Below are 16274 nucleotides of genomic sequence, written 5' to 3'. Positions count from 1 at the left end.
TTACCTCAAACAGGTCTCAATGCGGAGGGGAGGAATCAAGCTACGGGGCAGTGTAGCCAACATGTCACTTGCTTCCTGGATATGCCTCGTATTTTTATCATGCCACGAGGAATTGTATGTATTTAAATTACTTGTTCAAACAATATTGAAATCAGGCCCATATAAATTGTTATAAATTCACGGAACTCATATTGTTAGCATTACATTTTTCCGTTTTCCATTCGGTAATAAATGTTGAGTACAGAAATTCATGTTTTATTTTTAAATACGATAGACTAGTTTGACTCGGGAACCTTTTATCAAAAAGGTGGGAATATTTTTGCAGCTTAAGTGATGCAATCGGTTTTCGGTGGGATACAGTTTTTGAATTTATTTAGCCACAATCCTTGTAAGTTGTCTTCTATCAAGACAGGACAAATAGGACAATGTGTTTTTATACTTTCACTAGGAATTGTTGGTATTTAATTATTAGTACAAACAATATTGCATATTGAAATCACGCCTATAGAAAATTGCTTGTTGATGAGGATATGAAATATTTATATTATATTTAAATAAAAAATTACTGATGAAAGTGAGTTGTTTAGGGTAAAAGAATATGAATTATCTTCAAATAAATTACGTTAAAATGTGTCGTTTCTAAATAATCTCTTCAAGTAAACATTTTATTTCTTCAGTTCAAATTTCAGTAAAATAACCATTTTACCATAGTTCATATACTGTACCGTAAATATTGCATATCCTTATAATCACCAATTATTAATTCTGTCTGATTATCAAATTTAATACTGAATATTGACTTATCTCCACAAAAATATAAACTGTAGAAACAAATTATGCACTTGGGAATGGAAAGACCTAAATTGCCAGTAGTAATGTCAGTTCAGTATAGAATAACGACGTTAAATTAATTAACCCTTAATGTTGTTTTAGTCTAGCCCGGGATAAATTAATAAACAAATACGGTATCTGCAATGGTTGCTTAAACTTGAACGTAAAATATAAATTTACTTTAAAATATGATTTTGTTCCAAATATTAAAAAACAATAAATTGAAATAAACTTTTATGTTTTATTCAATTTATTATGAACTAAACGCTTATGCACTTTCCATTGACGAGCGGGGCATAATATAATATAAACATATCATAAATATCAGTAACAATAAGGTTTTTTAACAAGTTAAATGTTTTCAACTAATGTTATAAATTAATTATATCACATAAATAAACCGTCAGGTTTTCTAATTCTACAGGTTTTAAACTATTTCACAGTAGTACCTCAAATTCGTTGGTTTTCTTCAAATTATGAGGTAGGTACGTGAGCAAAATAATTCTATGTAATTAAAAATGTATCTAAAAATCTTTATCGACGACTTGTACTTCAGTAGACCTCTTATACTTCATTTTTGTATCAAGTTTAAATCTTGGAATATGAAAGGGTGTTAGAAAGGCAGTATTTTTAGACTTTTATACCATTATAATTTTTATTTTTGATTTTAGAATAACTTAAAAATATTTCTTATTTCTTACGTGTTACTATCACTTAAGAAATAACACTAAAACGGATTTTACTGGAAACTGGAGTGTATTATTAAAATACAGGTATTTTAACAATGAACTGTGACAAAAATTCCTTATAAAATACTATATTCTAATAGATTATTATTATATAAACACAATATACAGAATTAAATTTATTTTGATGTTGTACACCAAAAGTATTTGAGTTTAATAATTGTTATGATTAACGTGGATTTTATTAATTTTATATGAACGTCAGTAAATCACAAACAGGTTCCCTAATGCTCTATGTCTATGTATGGACAGTGTTCTTGATGAGCCCATTGATCTCTGATGGACACCAGCTTTAACTTTGACATTATTTATTATGTGAAATAATACATGAGCTATGAGCTCGAACGTAGTGTTACTACTATTTGTTGGAGTGTTGGTACTATTGATAAGAGCTGTAGATATTAATCGTCTCGCTTTTATCAATTCGTTACAGTTTATGTGTACTAGTAGAAGACATTACATTTAGGAGTACGGGTAGTGTTACTACTATTTGTTGGAGTGTTGGTACTATTGATAAGAGCTGTAGATATTAATCGTCTCGCTTTTATCAATTCGTTACAGTTTATGTGCACTAGTAGAAGACATTACATTTAGGAGTACGGGTAGTGTTACTACTATTTGTTGGAGTGTTGGTACTATTGATAAGAGCTGTAGATATTAATCGTCTCGCTTTTATCAATTCGTTACAGTTTATGTGCACTAGTAGAAGACATTACATTTAGGAGTACGGGTAGTGTTACTACTATTTGTTGGAGTGTTGGTACTATTGATAAGAGCTGTAGATATTAATCGTCTCGCTTTTATCAATTCGTTACAGTTTATGTGCACTAGTAGAAGACATTACATTTAGGAGTACGGGTAGTGTTACTACTATTTGTTGGAGTGTTGGTACTATTGATAAGAGCTGTAGATATTAATCGTCTCGCTTTTATCAATTCGTTACAGTTTATGTGCACTAGTAGAAGACATTACATTTAGGAGTACGGGTAGTGTTACTACTATTTGTTGGAGTGTTGGTACTATTGATAAGAGCTGTAGATATTAATCGTCTCGCTTTTATCAATTCGTTACAGTTTATGTGCACTAGTAGAAGACATTACATTTAGGAGTACGGGTAGTGTTACTACTATTTGTTGGAGTGTTGGTACTATTGATAAGAGCTGTAGATATTAATCGTCTCGCTTTTATCAATTCGTTACAGTTTATGTGCACTAGTAGAAGACATTACATTTAGGAGTACGGGTAGTGTTACTACTATTTGTTGGAGTGTTGGTACTATTGATAAGAGCTGTAGATATTAATCGTCTCGCTTTTATCAATTCGTTACAGTTTATGTGCACTAGTAGAAGACATTACATTTAGGAGTACGGGTAGTGTTACTACTATTTGTTGGAGTGTTGGTACTATTGATAAGAGCTGTAGATAATAATCGTCTCGCTTTTATCAATTCGTTACAGTTTATGTGCACTAAGTAGAAGACATTACATTTAGGAGTACGGGTAGTGTTACTACTATTTGTTGGAGTGTTGGTATTATTGATAAGAGCTGTAGATAATAATCGTCTCGCTTTTATCAATTCGTTACAGTTTATGTGCACTAGTAGAAGACATTACATTTAGGAGTACGGGTGTATACAGGGTCAGCAGTTTGCTACTCCTGTAGAGTTTATGTGCACTAGTAGAAGACATTACATTTAGGAGTACGGGTAGTGTTATACAGGGTCAGCAGTTTAATCGTCTTTTTATCAATTCGTTACAGTTTATGTGCACTAGTAGAAGACATTACATTTAGGAGTACGGGTGTATACAGGGTCAGCAGTTTGCTACTCCTGTAGAGTTTATGTGCACTAGTAGAAGACATTACATTTAGGAGTACGGGTGTATACAGGGTCAGCAGTTTGCTACTCCTGTAGAGTTTATGTGCACTAGTAGAAGACATTACATTTAGGAGTACGGGTAGTGTTACTACTATTTGTTGGAGTGTTGGTACTATTTATAAGAGCTGTAGATATTAATCGTCTCGCTTTTATCAATTCGTTACAGTTTATGTGCACTAGTAGAAGACATTACATTTAGGAGTACGGGTGTATACAGGGTCAGCAGTTTGCTACTCCTGTAGAGTTTTTTTCACATTATTTGATAGTAATTTCCCAATTACAATACCTTTTATTTTAATATGCACTTTAAAACAGTTGCGAGAAAATTGAAAACAATTTGGCAACCATTTTGAAACAGTTATAGATATGGCAAAATTGTAAACGTCAAAGTTGTTCAATTACCAAATAACTTTAATTTAATTTAATAACAGAAAGATTACTAGAACGAAACTTCAATAACAAGCTAGGGGCAAATGGTCTGACATAGAACAAAACTAAACCCTGAGTCAGACAGAAGTGATTTGCGAGTACTTGTGTCGCCGCCACTTGTGTAGCATACAGTGAGATGACAAAAATAGTATTGCAATAACAAGCTAGGGGCAAATGGTCTGACATAGAACAAAACTAAACCCTGAGTCAGACAGAAGTGATTTGCGAGTACTTGTGTCGCCGCCACTTGTGTAGCGTACAGTGAGATGACAAAAATAGTACTGCAATAACAAGCTAGGGGCAAATGGTCTGACATAGAACAAAACTAAACCCTGAGTCAGACAGAAGTGATTTGCGAGTACTTGTGTCGCCGCCACTTGTGTAGCGTACAGGGAGATGACAAAAATAGTACTGCAATAACAAGCTAGGGGCAAATGGTCTGACATAGAACAAAACTAAACCCTGAGTCAGACAGAAGTGATTTGCGAGTACTTGTGTCGCCGCCACTTGTGTAGCGTACAGGGAGATGACAAAAATAGTACTGCAATAACAAGCTAGGGGCAAATGGTCTGACATAGAACAAAACTAAACCCTGAGTCAGACAGAAGTGATTTGCGAGTACTTGTGTTGCGCCACTTGTGTAACGGACATTTTCAAATAGCACTGTACTACTTTTGTACTGCGCTTATTTACCTTGCCTTGAAAGTTAATAAATCTACTGTGTGATAATTTATCATTTATTAGGCAAGGCTTGGTTGGCAGATTAAATAATTTGTTTGGATATTGCGTTCCAATACAGTAAAATGCGTTCGTCCAAAAGTGCTACAAACATATTTCTCTTTATAATTTGACCAGTGTTGGTTATATATAATATTATATATATATATATATATATATATATATATATATATATATATATATATATATATAAAATAATAAATTATATTATACATTTGTAAAATCTAATGCACTTAAAATTTACAGTTCTAGAAAAATCGAAGAGTTTGGTTTGAAATATTCCAAATGAAAAATAAACTCTAACCGATCTAACAAACGATACAGAAAACGAGCCAAGTTAATGACGCAATATCGATCTAATATCGTACAATAAAATTACAGTATATTATGTTAGTAATATAAGTTATAAGTGGTTAATAAGAAAAAATCAACACTCATTGTTTTACTGTTTCATTTTCAAATGAATGTTCTTGGGACAATAGTAAAGATTTTTAATTCCATTCAACAAGTATAAATCTTCCCATGTAAATGTTATATTTAATACTTTCAGAGGCTTCGAAATTAGTTATTTCATATGCAGGCGACTCCACAAATAGAGTTTCACATGTTTTAATTTAAATAATAAGTGTAATATATGATAAATGATTTGGAAATAAGGTTTACCACTAGAAGATATTCAAATAGTGTTACATTTTATTTTTCATAAAAATTGACATGACTGTAAAATCAAATTTTCAATAAGTGTTGTCTTCATTATTTATAAGATTTTCTTGATTTATGTTAATGTGACATGTTTCCAAAGCATTCAATTTCATTGTTTTTGTAACTTCTTTTAAAAATACTACATTTTTATAATAATTAATATATCTAGATTAAATACAGTGTTTTGCAGTAGCAAATTTTTCAACCGCGTCATGTACTGAATTTTCCCCTTATTTTGTTTAATAAAATCCTCATAGGTCCGTTTACGATGGTGGGCTAAAAAAGTTTCAGCGTTTTTATAAATTATGTTCTAGTTTAGTTTGTGTGTAGTAATGGCTGGAAAACGTGAAAGAATTTGTATCACGGAGTGAGTGGGTTAGTTAGTAGTGGTAACTTACGTGAAGCGTTAACCACTTTCAATTTTTAACCTTTTCACTGCCACTTCTGAGAGTAGGATATCGTTCTGGTAATAGGCTTCGGCTTATAAGAGGATTTGACGTCGGCAAAAAATGGTACAGAACACCATATCAAAACTTGCCTGATCAACATCTACCGGAATACTTGTATGGCGCAGTAATTCAGAGCACGACCTACATCTACTGTGAGAGTATTATGACAGACACGGCATTCACTCGCTGATAAGTTAATGAATGCCGAAGACGAAGATGTTAGTGTTGGGCTGAGCACTTAACCTAAATACAACCTAAACATTGCAACGAGTAGATGTTGATGTCACAGTTTACAGCTACGACCATCGCAAGATTAAAGTGGTATAACTGAGTACTTGTATTACTGGTTCTAGTTCTGAGACACGAGGCTGGTCTCTTCCACCACGTGGAGTAAACGATAACACGCACTTGTCCGCCATGGCGTGATAACGATAGAGAAATGTAAATAGATTGATAACTAAGGTCAACAAATTATTATTGAGACAAAGAGGTCATTGTAAATTAGCTGACGTCCAGTGACAAATCAAACCGTGTTGTGGCTAGGGTATCCACTATGAAATCAACACTAAATTTTGTGCTTTTGTTCTGATCTAGTATAATGAAGTTATCGTTGAACTTGTTTAGGACACTAAATTCTTCACACAGCCTATAGGTAATTTACTAAAAGAGTAATAATAATATATGAGTACATATGGGTAGATTAGAAAACGAGGTTTCTACGACACTTTTCGAATGCATTCAAAATTTAAATGTGAAAAATGTCTAAAAGACGATGAAAAGATCTATAAAATCATATAATTAATGTTCTTGCGATTTTTAGGAGCTATAAAAATGAATGAGAATCTATATATAATTTAATAAAAGTTCATCTGAAAATAAAACGGTAAAATATTTAAAACCATTAAAAAATATATAAAATTTAGTAAAAGAATGACAAAATCACTAATTAGTAATAAAATTTAACGTATTTAAAAAATTAATTTTTAAAAGTGGATGTATAATCGTCAACATTTAACAAAATTCTTTTGAAGAACTTACAGTTTTTGAATAATATTACAAAATCGTAAGACACAATTTTTAAATAAAAAAATATTTACGAAATAGACCAAAAGGTTTTATTAAATAGTCACATTCGTCTCTAAAAAATTGATCCTGAACATAAACCAAAGAAAATAACTGTCCTTACTGCAATAGACATTTTTATGAAAACTATAACTGACATTACAACTCTAAGAAACATCTCGAGAAAAATAAATGTCCAATTTAGATGAAACAATAATTAATATTTCTCCATATTTAGAATCTCAAAGAGATGAGATAACAAGAATTAAAAGCATGTTAGTAGATATAAAAAATTGAAAGTCAAGTATGTTTAGAATGTGTATGCGAAATACAATTAGTAAATAACATCTCACTGGAAAAATGTATTTTCAATTACAATCTGAAGATATTTTAATGTGGATGATTTTATTTAAGCCAGTTTCAGAAAAAGATTATACTGGAACAAATAACCACCCAAATTCAGGATCTGGATGGACTTTAAAATGATGTTCAAACTACTTTAAGACTTTCTCTAAGAATTGTATATTAAATTACCAAAAAGATAGAAAATAAGAAGCTTTTGATAATTTTATAAATAACGATTATTATATTATGTAATTATATATGCTGTAGATGGACCAAAAACCCATCCAGGAAGAGTTAAATAGTATCGTAGTTATTTATGTAGGAAGTGTTGATTCTAAATATGTTATAGATATCCAAAAATACCTATAAATATTTATAGTTTTAACGAATCCTTCAATATTGTACCAATCCAAAAATTATACATTTATTACCCTGAATTAAATATTGATTTTGTTGTACGGAAAACGAGAAGGTAAATATAATTATGTTTTCATATTAGGCTTAAATAAACTCGTATTTTCTAATTTTTTGTGTAAAAATTAAAAAAATCATTAGTAGATGATGTTTAAGTAATTTTTAACAAGTCGGGGATTTATTCAGAAAGTTGTAAACAACATGACGTTTCTGCCATCATTTGCAGGTCAAACGACAAGGGCTTTCAACTATCAAAAGAGATTTTCTCATCCTTTGTAGTTTATAAGGATTTTGAGATTATTTTAGAGAAAATACCAAATTTAAAAAATACTCTAGTAAAATGAACAACTGCAGAAATTCAAAAGCATATTCCTTATAGTTTACATTATGTCTAGTTTTAAATGTAACACATAAAAAAAATTTACAATCCTATATGTTCTAGCAAAATCTGAAAAACAGGGACTGAATGTCAAAAATATTCAAAGAGCTCAACCAATTGTCAAAATGTATAGAACAATATACTTAAAAACCTATTAATTTAACTGAAGAAGAGGAAAATATATATAACATTTAGTCATGTATATATAAAATGTTTGAAACTGAAGGATTTCATAGTAAAAGGTGAACAGTAAGATATCATTGTCATTTAACTGGTTCAAGGAGCAGGTCATTCATCTTGTAGTTTAATCCTTAAATTCCTTCAAACTATTTCTGTTTTCTGTCATAATATTTAAAAATATACACAATTTTATTAGTAAATTTTACTTGTTGTTTTAAATCTTGATTCATCTATAAAACCGCATTAGGTAGTTTTGAAAGTCTTTACGTAGTAATCAAACAATCCCTTTATTTATATACATTGTTAAAATATTTTTTAACGGCCCAAAATTATTTTTATTCTTTCTTTAAATTAAAATACGCATTTGTTTACCTTTAAGTTTTTAACACATTTCCTTCAGAAACTTTTATTAAATCAGAGTACGAAAATCGAATTCGAAAATGTTGGGTTAACTCTTGTGGCATAGTTTAAGATGTGCAATCAAAACGGTGGCGGTTGGAATATTCAAATCACCGCTCCAATACTGAACTGAACTGTTCAGCAGCGGAAATTGTTCTTTTAATTCAAATCTGTTTTAGGCCTATTATGTTCTAATAAAAACATTACAACATGTTTTTATTATAAGAAATCCTAAACCTAGATTAGGTAAGGATACTATGATCACATTGTAACAGTGTAATGTTAGTAATAATCAGCTGATTAGAGCAGCTAATTTTACAACAGCTGAGTGATGTGATTCACAGGCAGTGCTGTAACGTAATGACGGTTTGTTTAGAACCTGATTGTTTTTAAAGTTAATGATGTCATTCTTAAACTTGGTATCGTTGAATTTGTAATTGTCCAAGTACAGTGTAACAACTATCTCTTTTTTATCATGTATCTGTTTTAAGATATTTATGCTTAAAGTTTTTAAGAAGCTTTCAATTTAAAAAACAAAGTGTATACAAATTTGTTATTTTTTGTATTTAAGCCTTTGAGTTATAAATCTATAGTATTCGCAATTTCAACTTATTATAACAAGCTGTTCTCAAATTAAAATTAGTTAAGTGAAAAATACAAAATGGCAGCTGTTCGGGTAATTATTGAGTTTTTGAAAGTTGAGTATGATAATTTGGGTTGTCTTTTGTCCAGTACCTTAAAATGTTGGTAAAGAGTTCTGGGACAACCTGTGTAAATTTAATTCGATTATGATTGCGTATGGAATGTTAGTACATCTAAATCTCTACCTTGTAAAATAAAAATGAAATTGAATGGCTATTTAGAAAGAAGTAAATTTCTTCGATATTTCCGTTTAAACGTTTTAGAGACTGTTGCAAGCCTCTGTTGGGTGTTATATTTCAAATTTTTTCAGTGCTATTGTGATACAAACAAACTTAAATTCGCTGTTTAGTTGATAACAATTCATTATAATCCAACTTTCGGTGTACTGTAAATAATTGTTAGTTTGCGCCGTAGGCAATTGAGGCAGCAGAACAAAAAAACCTGCGTTGTAGCAGAAACATTAGGTAACGCGCATTGTTTTGAAGAAAATTAGACCGAATTAACTCTGATAAGGTATAACTGTGAGTGGTTTAGATTAACTTTTAACCATGCAACGGTTTCAGAAACGATTATTAAAATTTTGACAATAAATATATTTGCAATTCTCACTTTTTAAAACATACCAACTCTAGTGTGATTAAATTTAAGTCTCATATTATAACGCTTTTTTATATTCCAACCAGAATAATATTTTGTAATATTTACCTTAACAGTAGAGTGATTTAAGTTTAATGTTTATTTTTAGTTTCAAAAGAATTATTTACTGTTTTATGTATTTTATGTATTTACTGTATTAATAATTGGAATTACAGTTCTTATATGTTTAGATCTTTTAAACTTGTAACTGACCTTCTACAGGCTAAAATAATAGAGTTTATATACCGTACAATATCCGTATGCATAAGTACTGTGCACCCCTTCAATAAAATTGCATTAGGAAACGTGTCAAAAATACCATCTGATAGCGACCATTAAAGTCGCATTTAAGTAATTCATTGAAACATGTTATAATGATTGACTAGTGCGGAAAGTTGATTCCCATCAAGTTGATATAAAACGAGTGTTAAAACTTAAATGAAGAACGACTCAAATTAAATGGGCTTGTTGAATGGCGTGAGAAATAACGATCATTGTATATTGTAATCATGATAAAATCCCATTGTTTGTAGTATGAATCAGTAGCGAAGTCAGGCTGACGCTTATCATAGATTTTATATATCACCGATGACGTTGTTCACCTAACGTGAATACAATTAATTATTAACTGTGATTCAATATAACGATCACTTTCTTCATCAGTCCTGTTGATCAGTTTTAAATATATTAGATACCCTAAAGCTCGAGATGATGTGCGCTGTTTCAAATTTAGCTTGATTGATAATTTAGCAACATCTCGAGAAAGATTTCATCTGAATACATCTCTTTTTGCATGAACTGCATAGACAAGGGTGAGTTCAGTGATAGTGCATGTCCAACAATGGAATTTGGCTGAGCGCCGTTGCAGCTTATCACTCAGTAGACTAGCAAACTTTATCTTCAGTCTGCCAGAGGGCTGGCTGATTGTCAGTCTGTCCACAGGACATGATAACGAAATGAGCTATATAGCTATGAGCTAATATAGGTTGGAAATTTAGCATGTAATCTTAGTAAAGTCTGTTACGCGAAATGTGGTGTGGCGTTCTCTTGCATTGTTTAGAATGTAATCAATCGATTTGATATAAACCACGTGTTCAGCACTTAACCATTAATAATAATTGTGTAAGTGTTGATTTGTGAACTATTTTGCCGGGCTTGCCCCCCCCCCCTGCACTCAGCAGAGCTTGGCTGCTGCAACAGTTAGTTGATATAGGGCAAACACCCCGCCTTATCAGTGGACCGGAAATACGGTGATAACATTGTCTGGCTGTCTGTCTGTGTGGTGTACAAACCGGCGAACATCTTGTGTGACGTGTGTACAGTCCATTGTCCTACTCGATTACAAGTCTGTATGTACTCCAATAAATTTAGCAATCTACAGAAGTGGTTTGTTGTAAATGTCACTATCTTGTATGTGACTTGGGATATACAAATCATTCAGGCTTAGATTTGACTCATAAGTATTAGTCCATGGAAGGAAAATTATTAAATATCCTCTATTGGTTTTGCTGGTTGTAAAAACAACCTTCTACTAGCTTTTGCACGACCCAGTATTGTAGTGCCAAAATCCGATACCAAGCTTCTTTTGGCTATTAATTAGATCAGCACACTAGTCAGCAATCCCTGGAAAACTGCATAACATGGTTCGTTACGATTGTTTTGTTGTTTTTTCCTATTGTTTAAATCTTGCAACAGAGTTAAGGCCTGAAACGGTCGAAAATAAAGTGTTCACTATGCTTTCGGTAGAAATAGAAAGAAATCGTCCATTTACAATGAGTTGTTCATCATTTTTGCTACCCCATCCACGTTTTTCAAATAGTTTTGGATTAACAAAATCTAAAACAATGCTAAAATTAAATTGTTGACTAACGATAAGTGAACAAAATACCGTTACTTTTATAGTCTTTGAATAACCCTGTCTTATATTAGTAACTTCATTGTTAATTTGTCTAATTTTAAAATATTATTAGATATAAACCCTAAGTAGGATTTTTAATTTCTGTTGTTACATCCTTATCAGAAACTAATTAACAATATTAAGATCTCACTTTGAAGTATATCGTAATTTTTACTCATTTTCGCTATAATAATCAGGTACATCTTCACATAATATATCATATTATATCTGCACAGCATGAGCGTCAGATTTAAACCAAACAGCTGCAGTGGTAGGGTGTTGTATGCCAGTGTAGAACGAGGGGGGGGGGGTCGATGGACAACAGCTGATGATCAGCTGATGTCTTGCTAGTCCGCCTGCTGCCCGCCCGCCCGCCAACACCAGTATGTAGCCGCGGCTCGCGTCAACTCCGGTCGTTACTTTCGTTTTATTTGAGGTTATGTTCTGTTGTGTGCTCCCAATGGATAATGCGTGTTCCTGCTGTAGCTGCCGGATTATATTTTACTGTTGACGTAATATGAGGTTAGCTGGTTCATTTATTACTTACTTTTAATAGGCTTAGTCATTTTTAAATACGTTGTTGGATTCGACTCCATTACGATTATTACAAGACTTTTATAGCGCTTGTCTGAAATGTCTACCATAAAATGTTAATGCGTTATTCTTCTTTTTAATTAAATGTTGTTGCATTTATTATTGTGTGTGTATATACATACTATTGATGTGTATTATTTAGAATTGTCAGCTTAAAAAAGACCCTTACGGAAGTAAGTTATAGTGCTTTCATTTCAATAAACAGATTGTATATTGTTTTCAACTCGAATGCTGAATGTTAAAAGATCATGTACTGTATTTATAATCCTGCTTCATTTCGTTTAGCTACAAGTAGTTATTTCAGGTACATAGTAGAGGCATTGATATTTTAATTTTAACTATACTCCTTTAATAATGAATTATGAAAATTTTAATATATGTAAATTGCATGTTGTGAATGAAAACAATCTTAACACTTTATCCTATTTCTATTGCTAGAACTCTGTTGTAATTGCTGTGATTACACTCGTAAAATTCATCTATCCTGGTAATTCATAATTGTTAATACGAATATGTGTGCATACAATACACGCATTGCAAACAATCAATTTATTGAAAGCCTTATTTAACATAGTTATTATACATTAGTATAAACATATTATGAAGTTTGGTAATCGAACGAAATTCTCCAGCTTCCAAGGTGTATATCAAAACCAACGGATATAATTTATGAGTATTTAACGAGCTATACATTTTGTTGGAAAACTTTATATAAGACATCATTGTATACTTCTTCAAGTGATAACCTAAATACAAAATCACTTTGATTCTACTTTCCCAGCTTTATAGCAGAAAACGTTACAGATTGACAAGGTCACCCGCAACTTGTATATGCGCCCTTGTCGTGTAATATTATGCAAATGAACGTATTCTACTAGTTATATTTACGCTTTTAAATAAGCTTTTCTACCAATAAGACTGTGTTAACACCCGTTACAAAATGGGCTGACATTCTGCGCATTCCGACAGACTCTTTACATTATTTGTCTCTACTCCAACATCATAGCTGACACTCTTGTAGAACGTGCACGTGGAGTTACTTTCTACTCAGGAGTGAGAATATAACAATAGATGCACGGTTGTGAACAAGGGTACTTTCTCCGCCCTTTGAGTTGTCTGCTGGTCTAGGTAGGGTAAGCTTGTTATCCCTTTTATAACTCTGTCTCCGAATATGCTGACAATACCTACAGCATTAAGCCGCTTCGTTTTCTTGATCGTGTCCTAGGAGACCAATCAGAATGTCATTATTTCAAAGTACTAACACTAATACCGAACGTAACTATAAATATTTCGTTCATTTTTTTGCTGTTTTCCAGTCTTCTATGGTTACCAGTATCATAAGTTGGCGCAATATCAACTATAGTTTAATTTATTTAATAGTGCTATAATTACGTCTTGTCTGATTTCATATCTGTGTCATCGTGTAGGCCCCGTGTTGATGTTTTCTGCCGTCGCTTCAGTACCAAGGTCCGCGGTCTGCCGACAGTATTCGACGTTACTTTCCACTATCGTGTCACCGCAATTAACTTTAATAGCTGGATCATTAAAGATCACCTATGTTCATTTGCAGCTTTGTTTGATGAATGCAGGCGGAGTATAGATACGATGTCTTTTGTTTAAAAACACCTGAAATTTGACTGTCGCATTTTTAGTATATTTGTTGTTGTGGAAACATCAGCTAACTGTAGTCTGGTTAAACTTGCTTTCATTGTGATATATACAGCCGAATGAATTCCGAGAAAGTTAAGACTAGTTTTATTCGGATTGTGGTGTACCAGATATCGCCATGGGCTCAACTGAATGCAAACCCACTTAATTACTGAAACCAGTCAACAGAGTTCGGTAGTGTTGCGCTAGGTTCCGTCACCAGTAGTACTAGGCCTGGCTGGTGGATAATGCTGTAACCTGTTATTCCAGGAGAGAAGTTACGCACGTGAACTTTGTGAGATATTCTAAAATTCATAGTCATTCATGCAAAAGTGGTGGAACTGGAGCAGGGCTGAAAATGCCAATGGGATAATGACGAATGTCGGTCAAACCACCGTATAGGTCTGCGAAATAATCCTGGCGGTTAATCTGCGCCTTTGCAGCATTCATTTTAATAAACATGATTGTTCCAGTCAGACTGTGGAAATGCTTAATGGTACTTTTAAATTTGAATTGAGCTTTTGAAGTCACTAGTTAGAAAGTTAATCCATACCATATACATCCAACATCTCTAAGTATGAACAGGAATAAATAGTGATGACATCTCCAAATTACTATCGAAGTAACGCGCACCTGGTTAGTAAGTTCAGCGCACCACACGATACAGCCCAGCGCATTCTGGGTATCTCCGCTGAAACATGATAAAGTGCCTTTTTAAGAATTACATTGAGTTGCTAAAGTCATTGTAATAAGATTGAAGAAATACCAGTAACGACATTTTGCAGACTTCGTGTAACTAAAATGCTTCGCAGCGTAACATCGTTCGCTCTATTCAGTATTTAAGGACTGTACCAGGTAAAAACTGTCTGGAATCTAACTGGATACTTGAATGGGTTTGAGAATAGCACAGATAGGATCGGAAAACTACATGACAAATGTATACTATTCCTTAATTCAGGATAAACAGTATAATTTTGTAGATGATTTATCCTAAAAGTAGATAAAAGATCATGAATATATATATATATATATATATATATATATATATATATATATATATATATATATATATTCATGGGATTGTAAATTTGTATAATTTACAATCCCACCTCAGGAACTTAAGTCTTTATTCTTTTGGCCCCACCATTAAATCTTTCGGAGTCTGGCATCATATTTTTGTCATTTCCACATGTCACCTTAATATAATTTGTGACTATGATTATTCCCACTACTTCCATTGAATTTACACTTCTTGAGTTGTACGTCCCTCCTCCTTAAAATTAATGTGAAGGATATTATTATATCCTTACTTTAACTTACTGCCACTGAGTCTTGGAATTGAATTAAATACTTATACTGTATTGTTTTTAAATTCTCATTAAATTATTTGAAATTATTGTTCCATTTCAGTTTTTTTCTGTTCAATGTTTAATAGAATGAGTTGTAACCTAAAGTTACGAACACCCTTCTTTTTAATGAAGTGTACTAAAAACATACATTTTGTTGGAACAACTTGGGAAAACGACACCAAGAGAGAGTGCTGAAAGATTAATTGCAGTAGGAACCGGATGCTCAGTTATTAAAATGCGTACTGACGTAAGCCATGTTTAGACGAAATATAGGGCAAATGACTTTTAAGAATCAAACATCCAAAACACAATTAAATGATATTTACTTGACTGATTGACGCCATAAAATTGTCAATGGAGATTAGTCTTCTATTGGACTTGAAATACCTTGCAATGGTGAGTTTATTTAAATTACAGTTCATAATTATTTGAAAAATGTATATTACCGTACTGCACACTATGTCCTGTTGAACTAACACGCCGTTCTTATATCAGACAAGTTTTAAAATGATGTATAAAGTAAAACTGGAACGCGGTCGAATAGTGAAATGCATGTAAAAATTGCAGATCGCATTTAACGTCAGCTGGCTCGATAAACGCAAATATAATAGCATACATTCACCGAAGGACAAGAAAGGTCGAGAGCATGCCTTTTGCACCATAGATAGTCGGTTATGTAGTGTGTTGTTCAAAAGACGAGAGGGATTTTAAAGCTGTCGTGTGAGGACAGGAAGGACCAGAGCAGCGATCACATAAGACCAATAGATGGAGCAGTGGGGTTGCCCGTTGAAGTCGACTCTGGCGCGCGATGCTACAACAATGGCGGCGACCTTGGGATGATTCACCCTAGTGGCGAGCGCTCAGACTGTGTTCGCTGCTGTCTGGCAGGTTGTAGAACATGAGAAGGAAGATGAAGATCTCGACTATTTCTATGATATTGTAGGAAACACTTCAAATGT

The sequence above is a fragment of the Homalodisca vitripennis genome, chromosome 2, assembly GCF_021130785.1.
Source record: "Homalodisca vitripennis isolate AUS2020 chromosome 2, UT_GWSS_2.1, whole genome shotgun sequence".
Classification (NCBI taxonomy): Eukaryota; Metazoa; Arthropoda; class Insecta; order Hemiptera; family Cicadellidae; genus Homalodisca; species Homalodisca vitripennis.
The sequence above is the reverse complement of the archived record's forward strand: the minus strand, read 5'-3'. Positions refer to the sequence as shown.